This window comes from Crocodylus porosus, unplaced genomic scaffold (assembly GCF_001723895.1).
Source record: "Crocodylus porosus isolate Cpor-Errol unplaced genomic scaffold, CroPor_comp1, whole genome shotgun sequence".
In the NCBI taxonomy this organism is placed as follows: Eukaryota; Metazoa; Chordata; order Crocodylia; family Crocodylidae; genus Crocodylus; species Crocodylus porosus.
The window spans coordinates 7,827,972-7,840,213 of record NW_017728921.1 but is presented as its reverse complement, the minus strand read 5'-3'; the positions used below and the strand labels follow the sequence as shown (position 1 = coordinate 7,840,213).

At 46.3% G+C, this 12,242-nt stretch overlaps 1 protein-coding gene across 1 annotated transcript in view; it reads right to left on the bottom strand.

The window, feature by feature from the left end:
* Positions 1 to 12,242, bottom strand: part of TMEM132C (transmembrane protein 132C) — a 219,704-nt gene that overhangs the window by 194,684 nt on the left and 12,778 nt on the right. The window lies entirely within an intron of this gene.

The following is a 12,242-nucleotide window of genomic DNA, read 5'->3' as shown; positions in this document are numbered from 1 at the left end:
AATCATTACCTGGAACAAGCCACTCTAAACCCATTTCCAATCATGAAAACCATGTCCCCTGGTGCCTCCCCCTCCATTCCTGTGGAGATCCCTTTTCCAAATTATAGGAAGAAGAGGGTTGTGATCCTAACTCTTGAACATCTCTGCATATAACACACCCCATGCACTTTTTAAACAATGCCTTGCCTTTCACCATTATTTTTTAGCAAGGTTGAATGAAGGGCGCACAACACCAAAACTAGGGCAGTCAGTATTACTGGCTCTCCAGATTGTCAAAGAACTTCACAAAGGTAGGCAAGTAGCAATGGATTCATATCAACCAGGTGAGCAATAATCCCATTTAGACAATATTAATGCTACAAATAGTTTGTGTAACACATTCCCGTCTCAAGAATCCCAAATCCCTTTCAAAACTCTGGACCTAATCCTGTAAAGATTTACACATCACAACAGGGTAGCTCCCCACAAAGCAAGAACAAGACTTAGCAGCACTCCCTCTACTTGGGGGAGAACATGAATTGCTCACCCCTGGGACCCCCTGCCCTAAAGAGCTTGCAAGCTAAACAGACCAGGGCAGAAGAGGAAGAGGTGGAGGAGTCGTTATAAAATTACGCAACACAAGTCCTGTCTCCTGCCTCTCAGCCTGACGCTCTGTCCATTAGACAACGAGGTCAGCGGCCCGTTCTCGGCAGCTCTGGCTCAAGAGACCACGGATTTTGAATGCGGTTTCTGGCCACTTGCATAAAATAAACAGTGAATAATAATAATACGTTTCTGTGGGTTTATGCTACTGTTTACCTAGGCAGCAAGAAACGAAAACAGAGGTTACCATAGCAATGGAAACGATACTCGTTACCTGAGTTGATGCAAAAATTAAGGCAGATGGGTTACTAGATGGCTGAGCGTTCGTACTTGGGCAAGAGAGGGGGAGGAGGCGTTTCCATCCGTTCCTAATGAAGTCTTCAGGGTTTTGTTTTGGGGGGGGGGGGTTAAACATTTTTTTTTTTCTTTCAGGAAATTAATAATAAAATTAATATCCAAACTGACATAAGAAGAAACGCCTGGCTTTCTCCTGTTCTCCCGTCTCTGGCCAGCAGATAAAATCTTCACCTAACCCTATCAACATTTCTGCCCAGAATTAATTACAGCAACGTTGTTTCAGACAGATAACAAGCGGAGCATTCTTTAAGCATGACTCTGGAGTCCTAGAAAGTGGAGATTAGCACATCTACTTCGTGCCCACATGGACGAGGCAGGGCTGTTCATTGCATAGTGTTTTGCGCAGCTTGATTTAAGGCGACGATGTTGCGCCACGGAAGCCAATGGAAGATTTGCCACTGGTTTTAACGAGCCACGGCTCAAGCCCTACCTGACCTAAGCAATAGGATTTCCGCAGCTTTGCTTGAGGGGCTCAGTTCTGAAGCTGAGCTCATTAGGCCATTAAATACCACGAGAACCATCAAGAGCATGGTAGTATCTCTAAATAGCTGCCAAATCCCCACGTCAGGGATCCAGGTCACCTACTTCAATGCTTCTGTAAAGCTGCCTGCAAGGATGCATGATCCCCAATACTGGAACTTGCTTGTGTAATGCATTTCTCATGGTTTCTGCTCTCAGTGCAGGTTAGGCACTCCTCTATCCAATCCTTTTCGCTGTGTGATGAATAGCCAGAATGAATTAGGACTCTGATGTCACTGTTTTACTGATGGAGCCCATACGTTATCCCATAAAACAGCATGACCTATCAGGCATACTTACGTGCACATCCCAGGAACAAACACTACATGTGCAGGCTAAGTGAAGGGCCCAGTCATTCCCTCCCCCGGTCACTACAAAGCAGAAGGGTAGGCCTTGATGCTACATGGTGCCAGTCTCCCACAAGTCCAAGGGTTTCCCCCTGTGTCTCTTTTCCTCTAGTCTAAGCAGCGATCTGAAACCCTAAAGAGGCATCATTGGAGACTGCTGGACTTCCAATGCACGTAACCCCCTGGCAGCTTTGCTAGTTTGCCTATTATCAGCCAAAAATGTGAATTTTTTTTTATCTTATCTAATCTCGGCGACACACATCAACTAAAAGAGGAGGATGCCTACTATTACAACCATTTGCAGTGCACCAATCAATACCTGATAGCTGGCCCTGCTGCATAGAGGTTCAATCAGAAGCAATGCCACTCTCTTCATGAAACAAAGTCCTAAGCAAAAGTTAACCGACATGTGAAGGTGATTTCAGAACAGCTTCTAGAGCCTATCCTAATTCCTACTGGAGACAGGCAAAACTAGAGCCAAAAGCACTCTGCACTTCATAAAAATCCTCAGCACTTGCCAAAACTGACTTGTCTAATGCTAGATTAGCGACTCTCATTGCTTTCAGTATTCGTTTTCAGCCGTTCTGATGGGAAACGGTGCAGTGAAAGGGTATTGCCGTCAAGTTACACCATCACGGTGGTCCTCTGCTTCCTTCCCCTTTACTCAGACAGAAGCATTATCTGCCAAGACGCACATAAGCCATCATGCACATGCAACCTTTTCATTGCTAGCACGGCGAGAGCACCATTTGTGTCCTGATGAAGAATACCCTCTGCCCACCCCGGCACAAAAAAATGTTGCCTCCGGCTCAGGTAGCTCGAGTGGTCATTAGGCTGCAGAGAGAGAGGTGTCTCTGCTTCGTGGAGATTTGGGCATTTCCAATGGGCACTTTTGCTCCGATTTTGAATGGAAACAAGGTTGAAATTCTTTGTAAAACAAAATTCAAATAAACTCTTACTAGCATCTGGGATGACGAGGAAACAATCCGCAAGACCCCCATAGGGCCTCCTCATCTCTTCCTCCGCAGCATCTAATAGTAACAACAGTGGGTATGAGTATATGGACTAGACGGATGAGAAGCCTGAACCAGTCTCTGCACCTAACTCAACTCCTAAGTTGTGGGCACCTAACTCAAAAGCTCCACAAGCCCCTGTAAAAATTTTCCCGTGAAAGATTCAATTCACAGAATTAGATTTATGAATCCTACCTGGCAGGATTCCTACTTTGGGACAGCTTAGACTCAGAAGTTATTACTCGCCAATGTCCCCACCGGTAGTCACTTGGCAACTTTCTACAGGTCCTGCGTCTTTTCACAGGCAAGCTACAATGTGAAGCTTTGATGCATCTTTTTTTTTTTTCTTAGGGATACTCATTTCCATTCAAACCTACAGGCTTGAACAGTCCCTTGCTTACAGTGGTCCGGGAACCCAACAGCTTGTCAGATAATCATTCGGCAGATTCCCAAGGGGTCCTTTAATGCATCAGAGCACAGCCTTTTTAGACCGCCAGCAAGCATTATCTTGGTTAAAATAAAAGCTATTCCCGGTGGTGTGGAGTTTCACTTTCCCCTCTAGGTTGGGGAGAGGGATTATGTTGTATCCACCATTGTGTCCAATTAGAAAAGTAACCAGGGATTTAATTACAAGTCGTAACTTGAGTTGCGCGAGCAGTGAACAGTCTAAATAGAGGAGAAGCACAGCGCCCGAGCACATCTTTAAGCAGCCTCATAAATACAGAGACTTTCTGGAAAGGTCACACGGAGCAGAAGGTAGCAGGAGGCACTGTGCAGCTCAGAGCCAGGTCTCGAAACAGAAGGGAAAAAGCCGAGGGGGGCGATGTACATTTAACATGTGCAGCAACACATTTGGAAAAGCAGCCAAAAAAATAAAAAATAAAAAATAAGCTTCATTGGATTGGTTGGCACTCCTGGAGGGGGAAAAGCTATTTGCTTGAAGAGGGGACCACACACAGTGATGGTCTTGAAACTTTCTTCTACGCACCTCGAACTTGCCAAAGGTTAGCTGAAAACTCAGACTTCCACGCGTCCGATGAGCGGGGGTTATTTGCTTTATTCCCTTCAGCTCTCAGTTCTTCCCCCGCCTGCTTGTTCCCAATACCTCTCCCATTAGTAGTCGGAGGAAGGCAGTTTTCAGATGGCCCAGAAAGGCACACGTTGCTTGTCCAACATGCTTTATGGCACCACCCTAGGGTCCACTTATACTCAGTCAGGAATCCCTTTTGCACCATCCATTTAGAAAGCCACTTAGTCAAAACTGGAATGAAGACTTTGCTATACAAACTGGAATATGAACAATGCCTTTATGGACCAAAGAGCCCCTTAAAATACTTTCCCACTGGCTAGTTCATGCCTATGGTAGGTATGGCAATCCCCATTCGCAGGTGGCCAAGTTGAAGCATGGAGTGGGTGAGACATTTTCACCAAGGGAGCAGTCTATCATTTCGAATCCGAGGAGTTTCAAGGTAATAAATACCCACGCTTGACTGCAGGGGTAACTACAGGTACTCAGCACCACTGAAAACTGGGCCTCAAATGCTGCGGTGTTAGGTGCCCACATGCTTGGTCACAAAGCTGTGCCTCACTGATTCAGCCATGGTCATCCACAGTCACAGAGAAGAGCAGGGAAAGTCTGTCTTCTGTTGTACCAAGCCCCTGTCTCATTTTAGTGTTAACAGGGAAAAAGGGGTCTGGAAAGAAGCAAGTCAGCTAGAGACCAATGTACAGTTGTTCCAGGGGTGAACAGCAAGAGGAACCCCGCTCCCTTTACATTTCCAGAGGTCCCAAGTTTCAAACTGTGGCCACTGACGCAGACTTTATGGGCTTGATCCATTTTCCACTGAAGTCGATGGAAAATTCCCCGACTGGATGGAGCCTCCACAGATCCTCAGACCAAACTCCTGAATCCTACCCAAGGTGGCCATCTGGGAAAACCAGCTCCCATGAACTTCGAATGGCTCCAGGCTTCTGGGTTTTGCTGAATAAGTCTACTGCTTTCAACATCTACTCTTCCTTGGACATGTTTTTTTAAGTAAATATATCAAATGCAACTTTTTAAACAGGAAGTATTTATGAAGGACATCTGAATGGGAATACCACAAAAAACCGGCCAAAAGTGGCATTTCACCATTGCATAATACAACCCAGGGTGCCTATGGCAGCAGGTGGGGATGCCGCACCAAATGTCTTGCTTACACGGTAAGAATTAGCCAGGTGTTGGGGAAAGCAGTCCTCCTGGTGGCTCAGAGGGCAAGCCCAAAGGGAAAGTCTAAGGGACAGCAAAAGGGAGCCTAGTTTTGGCTGTTATTTTGTGCAACAGCTAAAGCCCTAGACCTGGGATTTTGAAGCCAAGATCGCTTTCCCAACCAAAATGGAACATGAAATAATAAAACCACGGAAGCAAGTCCTCAGGCTTTGAGCTCCTTTCTCGTCAGATGTGGATTGAATTGCTTTTGTGCTTGGCTGTTTCCTAACAATAGCAAAATCGCTTTTAAATATTTAAGTACTGTAGAGATGCACGGGCAAAGGAAAATGGTTTGATGTCATTCACATCTGAAGACACGCACATACACACAATGGAGAACTCTTCCCTCGTGACCTCCCACCTCTCCTCATTTCTCTCTCTGCCACATTAGGTTTAAAATGAGAGAGACTGCAGCAGTGGAAAGAAAACACGTCCCCCCCCGCCCCACACTTTCCTTTTTAAAGTCTCCACTAATGGAAACCAGTATCTGTTGTGTTGAGTGAATGGCTCCTTGGGACAATTCACCTGGAATTACAACGTACAGACAGCTCAGCTGGTTTGCAGAGGCTTCCTTGCTCTGGTTAGGTTCGGCTTTAGCCACCCTTACAAACAACAGGTTTCAGCACCGCCAGCCACGGAGGCTGCTACATTGCAGACAGGGATGAAAACTAACAACCCAGCAACGAAGATGGGTAAAAATCTCAGGCCTATGAAGGACTACCAGTCATTTCCATTACCTTCACCTAGCAGCATCTGGACTTAAATCAGTCACATTCACCGGGACATCTCTCTGCTTCTGGGTTGTTTTTTTTCCTTCAAAAAGGACAACTTTTTCCCCGATACCAAAAAATGAGGGTGCTCTCGGTGTCGAGTGCACATTATGGAAATAAAAGGGACAAGGTAAAAAAAGGCCTGCTGTTACACCCCTCGCTGGCCTTTGAGCCTGATCTTAACAGATCAAGAGCACGTAGGGGGCCCATTTCCGATGCAAGAGGCTGCACTTGCTGATTTTATCTATTGTACTTCTAGGACCACCATTATAGCAGCAGCTAAGCTCCTCACCGTCTTTGATATGCTTATGCGCTAACCCCTGTCTGAGATAGAGGAGATCTATCACCGCCATTCGACAGGTGGGGAACCGAGGTACAGACCGACGGTGACCTGGCCAAAGTCACTAGCAGCCAGTCGAGTTGCTGGTGTGCTATGACTGCCTACAAGCGTGACCACTGCTGTCTCATGGCTTCTCTGTGCTCTCCCACCTGCTTGCGCGCTGCCCTTGCCTCTCGTCTTATGCTGCAGGTGCTCTAGGGTGAGGACCATTTCCTTTGCACAATGCCTCACATAAACGGTCCTGGTCCACGATGGTGGCTCCTACAGTCTATTGTAGTACAAATACGACATAAATCAGGCAACTGTAGTTGGGTCTAAATCCCAGAGAAACTCTTCATAACACTAAGCTTCATGCTAGACCCCAACTGGGCTATGTGGGGAATACAGAGGAGCTACATGCAGACTACAATAGTCCAACAGTCACAGCAAAGCGTTAAGTGCACCAGACTTCACAGGGACAGTGCTCATGCTTTTTTACTCTGTATCACAGGGGCTACATCATCTCCGAGCACCACACATGCACGAGTCCTACTGAGCCTGCAGGAGCGCAAGCAATCGTGACAGCATGAGCTGTATTCGATCCTGCCTTCCATATCATCAGCAACACTGTCTGCAAGCTCTAGGGGGTCATTTCTTGACCAGTGGTGATATAAAAGGTTGACTCGGTGAAGAAAGGTTTGCACATCCCAGGCAAATTTTTCAGGGAAGGAAGTCGGAAACGATCAGTCCTCATAGGATTTGTGAACTCTGTGATAGGGTTGCCCTTTGGGGATGGCACTAAGAGAAACTGCAGCATAATCTCTCCTGCACATTCTGCACAGGTCATACAAAATTAGAGGCGCAGGGTCTTGGCTTGACCTTCCTACTCCTACGAATAAAATTTACTCTGTAGAGTAAATGGTATTATACAACATGCAGACTTCTGGGGCTGGAGACTGGCTCTTTGAATGGCTTACCTTTCCTGAACCCTCATGTGAAGCCACAACACAACCCGGTGGTGACCTTAGGGTTTGGGGGCCTTGGGCAAGGAAGTCATTCTGGGCCCCATAGAGGTTTAATTTTGATGACCGACAGCTGTATCGTGGATCTTTTTAATATTCTTTGGGGGAACTAGATAAATTGTTAAGTGCTAAAATGCAAACAGAGCCACTTCTTTGCAAAAACTTCACTCCCCAAAAAAATCTGTCGCAAAATTTCGGGGACTCCTGAAGTGTGGGGCCCTGGCCAGTCACCCAGTTTGCTACTGCACAACCAAGCCCTTAATCACCAAGACGCAATGAATGCGGCTTGCCATCGTGCTACTCTTCCTGTTGCTCTTCTGTTAACAGCCACACTTCAGCGCTGCCCTGCGTGTCTCTAGGTTTTTCGCTCTTAATACCTCCAGCATTCTTGAGCCTGCCTAAAACAGCAGCACTGTCAATACTCATTAGGACCTGACATATAAAGCTGCCTTAGCTCATCTGGTTAATAGCTTTCCTCACTACATTTATCCTTTATCCCTCTTCCAATCTGTAGATTTATTATCACTACTGATTATCTATTGTCTTGTGTTGACTTGTTTGCTGGGAACAGGTAATTCAATAATACTGTTTATAAACTACCACCCTTCAGGTGCAATGAAAGTTACATGGCGAGATCCATAATTAACCATCTCGAGTGGAAAAGAACAAGTTGCTAATCGGGGCAGATGATAACTTCATCCCCTTTCCATACGCTTATCCTGCTCGGCCTCTCCTGTAAAGCGGGTTATGTGACAGCCCAGCAGCTTCTACAACAACAGAAAGATAAGCTGCTGCCCATGCTGGTAACTCAACGCTCTTACAGCTCTTAATTGGACCGCTTTGGCCCTCTGCTGCTTAGGGGCCCCGTGAACGAGCAGATGAGACGTATCATGTCACGAAAAACAGACGCCGGGTTCCTTCGAGAGCACGGTGGAGCGACGCGTTTCCACAACACAAGCCATCGAGATCTCCAGAGCAGCCTGATGCTTTTGGTTGCTCGGTTTCCCGGCATCACAAGTACGAATAGAGACTCCAGACTTGGAACTGGACTTCGCGATATGCAGTTGGCTGCAGTTAAACATACACGCACCTTGTAGATGCATCTTTTAAGGGTTATCTCAAGTACTGAACCTATCTGGTGGTGTCCCAATGATTCTTTCCAATTGGCAAAAGTGTAGTAAATGGACACAGGCAGACAAGGCTCTTTGGGTAAATCCGGTATCTTTTTTTAGACCAACTCAAATAATTGGAAAAATCCTTCTTAGCGAGCTTTCAGGTACAAATGCCCTTCCTCAGGCCCTAGACCAGGGGTGGGCAAAATGCAGCCTGCGGGCCAGATGTGGCCTCCCAGGCCATTCTATCCAGCCAGCAGGGCCACCAAAAAATTTTATAAATTGATATTTATTTGCCCCTGGCCGCCTGTCATGCAGCCCTGGATGGCTTGCCAAAACTCAGTAAGCAGCCCTCTGCCCAAAATAATTGCCCACCCCTGCCTTAGACTAACATGGCTACACTCTGTTAATGGACACAGCCATTTACTGGCTCAAATAATAGATGTCTGCCCTCAGGTCTTTATCCTATAATACCACACATCTATGACGATCAAGGCAGAGCCTCCAAAGTCAATCAGCTGAGCCTTGTTCAAGTCAATGATGCCACACCTATCTCCACCAGCCCTTGAAAGCACGTGGAAAAACCAGTACAAACCAGACTATGGAACCAGTCCTGTTCTGGGGAGAGCTCATGCTGTTCAAAGGTGACCCTCATGTCTAATGAGAAAAAAAGGTGACCGGGATTGTCTCCCATGCCCGGGACATTTACTCAGTGGCTAGAAGAAGCAGGGATTTTCCTTAGTGAGCAGTCAGCATTATATGGGTCTCTTGTGCAGAAAGGTATAGGACTGGTGAGTGAATCTTTCTGCCTAGTCTTGCACGATGATGTTGTGACCGCTAATACCTGGCATTACACTTTCCATCTGCAGGTCTCAAAGCGACTGAGGAACATAAATGCACCAAGCCTCTCGCTACTGCTGCTAGACAGGGAAGAGGATCACTACTTCCATTTTACAGACAAGGTGTTAAGTGATCTGTCTGAGGCTACATGACAAGTCAGTGGCAGAGTTATGAGCAGAACTTGGATCTCCTGCCCGCGAGCGCCGCTCTTTAGCCGGTTCACGGTGGACCTTGAACTGGCCTCCTGCAAGGAGTGGAGAGGACTCTGCCTATTCAGACAGCGTTGCTGCCATGTTAATGTATTACCATACATAACATGCTTCCTTCCCTGTCATATTAGTTATTCTCTTTGCCTTTCCTGAAGTTCTTGGTTGATAAATTTATGGATACAGTAATAGGATTCTGAATTAAGATACAATTTAAGAACATAGTTTCAATTCCAGTGATTTGTGGCTATGAGGTCATTTAGACCAGTCTACTTTGCTTTTGCCAGTGAAGATTTGTGACCATTATTTTTTCCCCCTAAAGCAATCATCACATGCTGTTTGCCTCAGAGCTGGGTGCCGCAAAAGCTCAATGAATAGCATGCAAGAAGGAGAAAATAAAAAAAATACACCATGCCCGGGGATAATTGTGGTGTGTTTTTCTTTAGCATGATTAAATGTGAATGCATGTCATAGGATGTAGGGTTTGCTTTGGCAGGAACCCATGAATATTAGAGCATGCAGCCATTTACCTCACCAGGCTAATGGCCACAGAGATGCTTAAAGCAGCCCCCAGGCATCTTTAACATACGCACTGGCCATTTTCTGTTTTAGGAGGGGTTTGGGGTTTTTTTTTAAAGAAACACTTAAGCAGCTTCAAGGTGCCTGGGTCAAGCCTGCCTCTCAGCTACATGTGTAAATCCCTTGAAGTCACAAGATTTTCATCAGTGGAAGAGAGAGAGGAACATGGCCTCGTCTGCCTTTCACCTGCACTCATTTAGCAAGCAGAAGAGAGAAATCTTAGAAGCTGACAGACATGGCCACATCATTTATACCTCAAAGGACAGTGCCACATAATTTTCACCATCGGGTATCAACCGTCACTTCATATTCTGGTGTCAGGTGAGAGATGGAGACAAGTCTCTGCTCTCCTGCATAGGTTGCTCTGTGCACAGCTAGGCAATGCTTCACCTGACAACAACGGCAGAGAGCAGTTCCTTCTTCCTCCAGCCCCCAATCACGTCTGGGGGGGGGGGGGGGGGGGGGGGACACACAAAAGAATAAAATGCTTAGGAAACACAGAAATAAAGACTTTCTATGCTGACAACTGCTTTCAGGTACCTCCAATGTATTTGAGGGCCCCAACTTGAGACATAGTAAAATCTTGATCTCTGCATTTCAAAGCATCTTAGTGTTTCGTGTCCTTATGTCTGGTCGCAGTCACTTCCACCAAGAAAGCAATCCCTTTTTGCACTCCAGGGCTGGGGACAGAAATTACACATAAACCAGGATAAGTGATTGGAAACAGGTTCGAATCTGCAACACAACAGAAGTTCACCGGACATAAACTGCTTTCAAAATGGCCAAAATGGGGTTAAGATAAACCTGGGTGGATGCAGGAGAAGACTGAACAGACATGGGTTAAACTGGTTTAGTGAACTTCTGTCCCGGATCCCCTCCGGATTCAAGTTAACTCACAGTCTACCACCATCCCAGGATGCTTTGCACCACCCCCACTACTCCCCGTCTCGCAGGGTGGACAGGCTAGCCTTGGCCAAGCTGTCTGCTCCAGCCCAGCAGGGAGTCGTGCTCTAGCGCCCCCCGGCTTCTAGCCTGGGCCACTGCAGGCATGTGCGAGTCAAAAGTGAACATGTTTACTTGCTAATTAGTTCAACTGACAGCTTAGACTAGATTGAATTGATTCAGCCTTGGGCTTTTTGACGGTCTATGCTTAGTCAAGGAGACTCCTAGTTTGTTTTAGTGTGTGCGCATGAGTGTGGAAGGGTGTAATGCAACACCTGGCTTTAGGGGATAATGAGATAACTAACTGAAGCACGGATGTACAACTGTTCACCTCAAATAACCTGCTCTGAATGAAGAGCAGCGATCGTCCATGTTGCCCGTGACAGCATCACCCGATGTGTCTTCATACACTTTCAGGCTGTTACACCGCTGGGTGTGTGAACTGAATCCCCGCGCAGACAGTCAGACTCCTTCCTGAGCTAAGGACATCATCGGATTTCAACGACCGTGTCCATCTCCAACTCACTTTTCAGGGAGATAAAAGGCAGTGACACTCCAAGTTTCAAAGGGTATACCCCCACCCCCACTAAACCAACACACCAGATTCATCTCCTTTGGATTTCTTCCTTCACAGCAGCTATGCTTACTATGAAGCACGGTATTTTGTCTTCGCTGTTTCTGAGATAGGATTTGAAAAAAGAGATAAGCAGCGGAGTCCGAAAAGCTTCTTCTAACCTGGGGGGCTCCACTCTGTGAACAGGTGTCTGGCAGATTATCTCGCCAACTTAACCAAAGCCGCAAACAGCAGAACAGCTCTGGGATGCTTCAAATCCCTCCTTTTTAATAAGAGCCTTTTATCTGCCAAGCGACACTTCCTGTTCTAAAGGCTATTCTCCTCGGCAGTTGTCAACTCTGCATTAGTTTAATTCACATGCGCCTTAGAAATGAATACTTTCATGTGCAGAATCCTATGGGGAACCCTGATGTCTTGAGGTTTTCAAAGAGCAATTGTTGCTTATCACCGCAGAAATATCCCTTGAATTTAAAGCCTGGTAACAGGCAAAGAGATGCATCAAACATTTCAGTGGCGATTAACAAGTTTGTTGGTCTTTTCCAGCCTCCAAGGATGTTCTGCTGCACGGTAAGCAAACAGGTTATGAAGTCAAATAGACGGACCGCATGTCCAACCCAGGATGACAATTTGTCTATTCTTATGTACCTTGCTGCTGATGGCTTACAAAATAATGCCATTTAGTACAAACCATCTCTTTATATCTATAGCCACATCAGACACGGTAGGTATTACTTTAGCAGGTACAGGCGAGCCACAGAAAAACAATACTGCTTTCCAAGAAGTAAGGGGCTGAATCTTTGTCACCCCTGAAG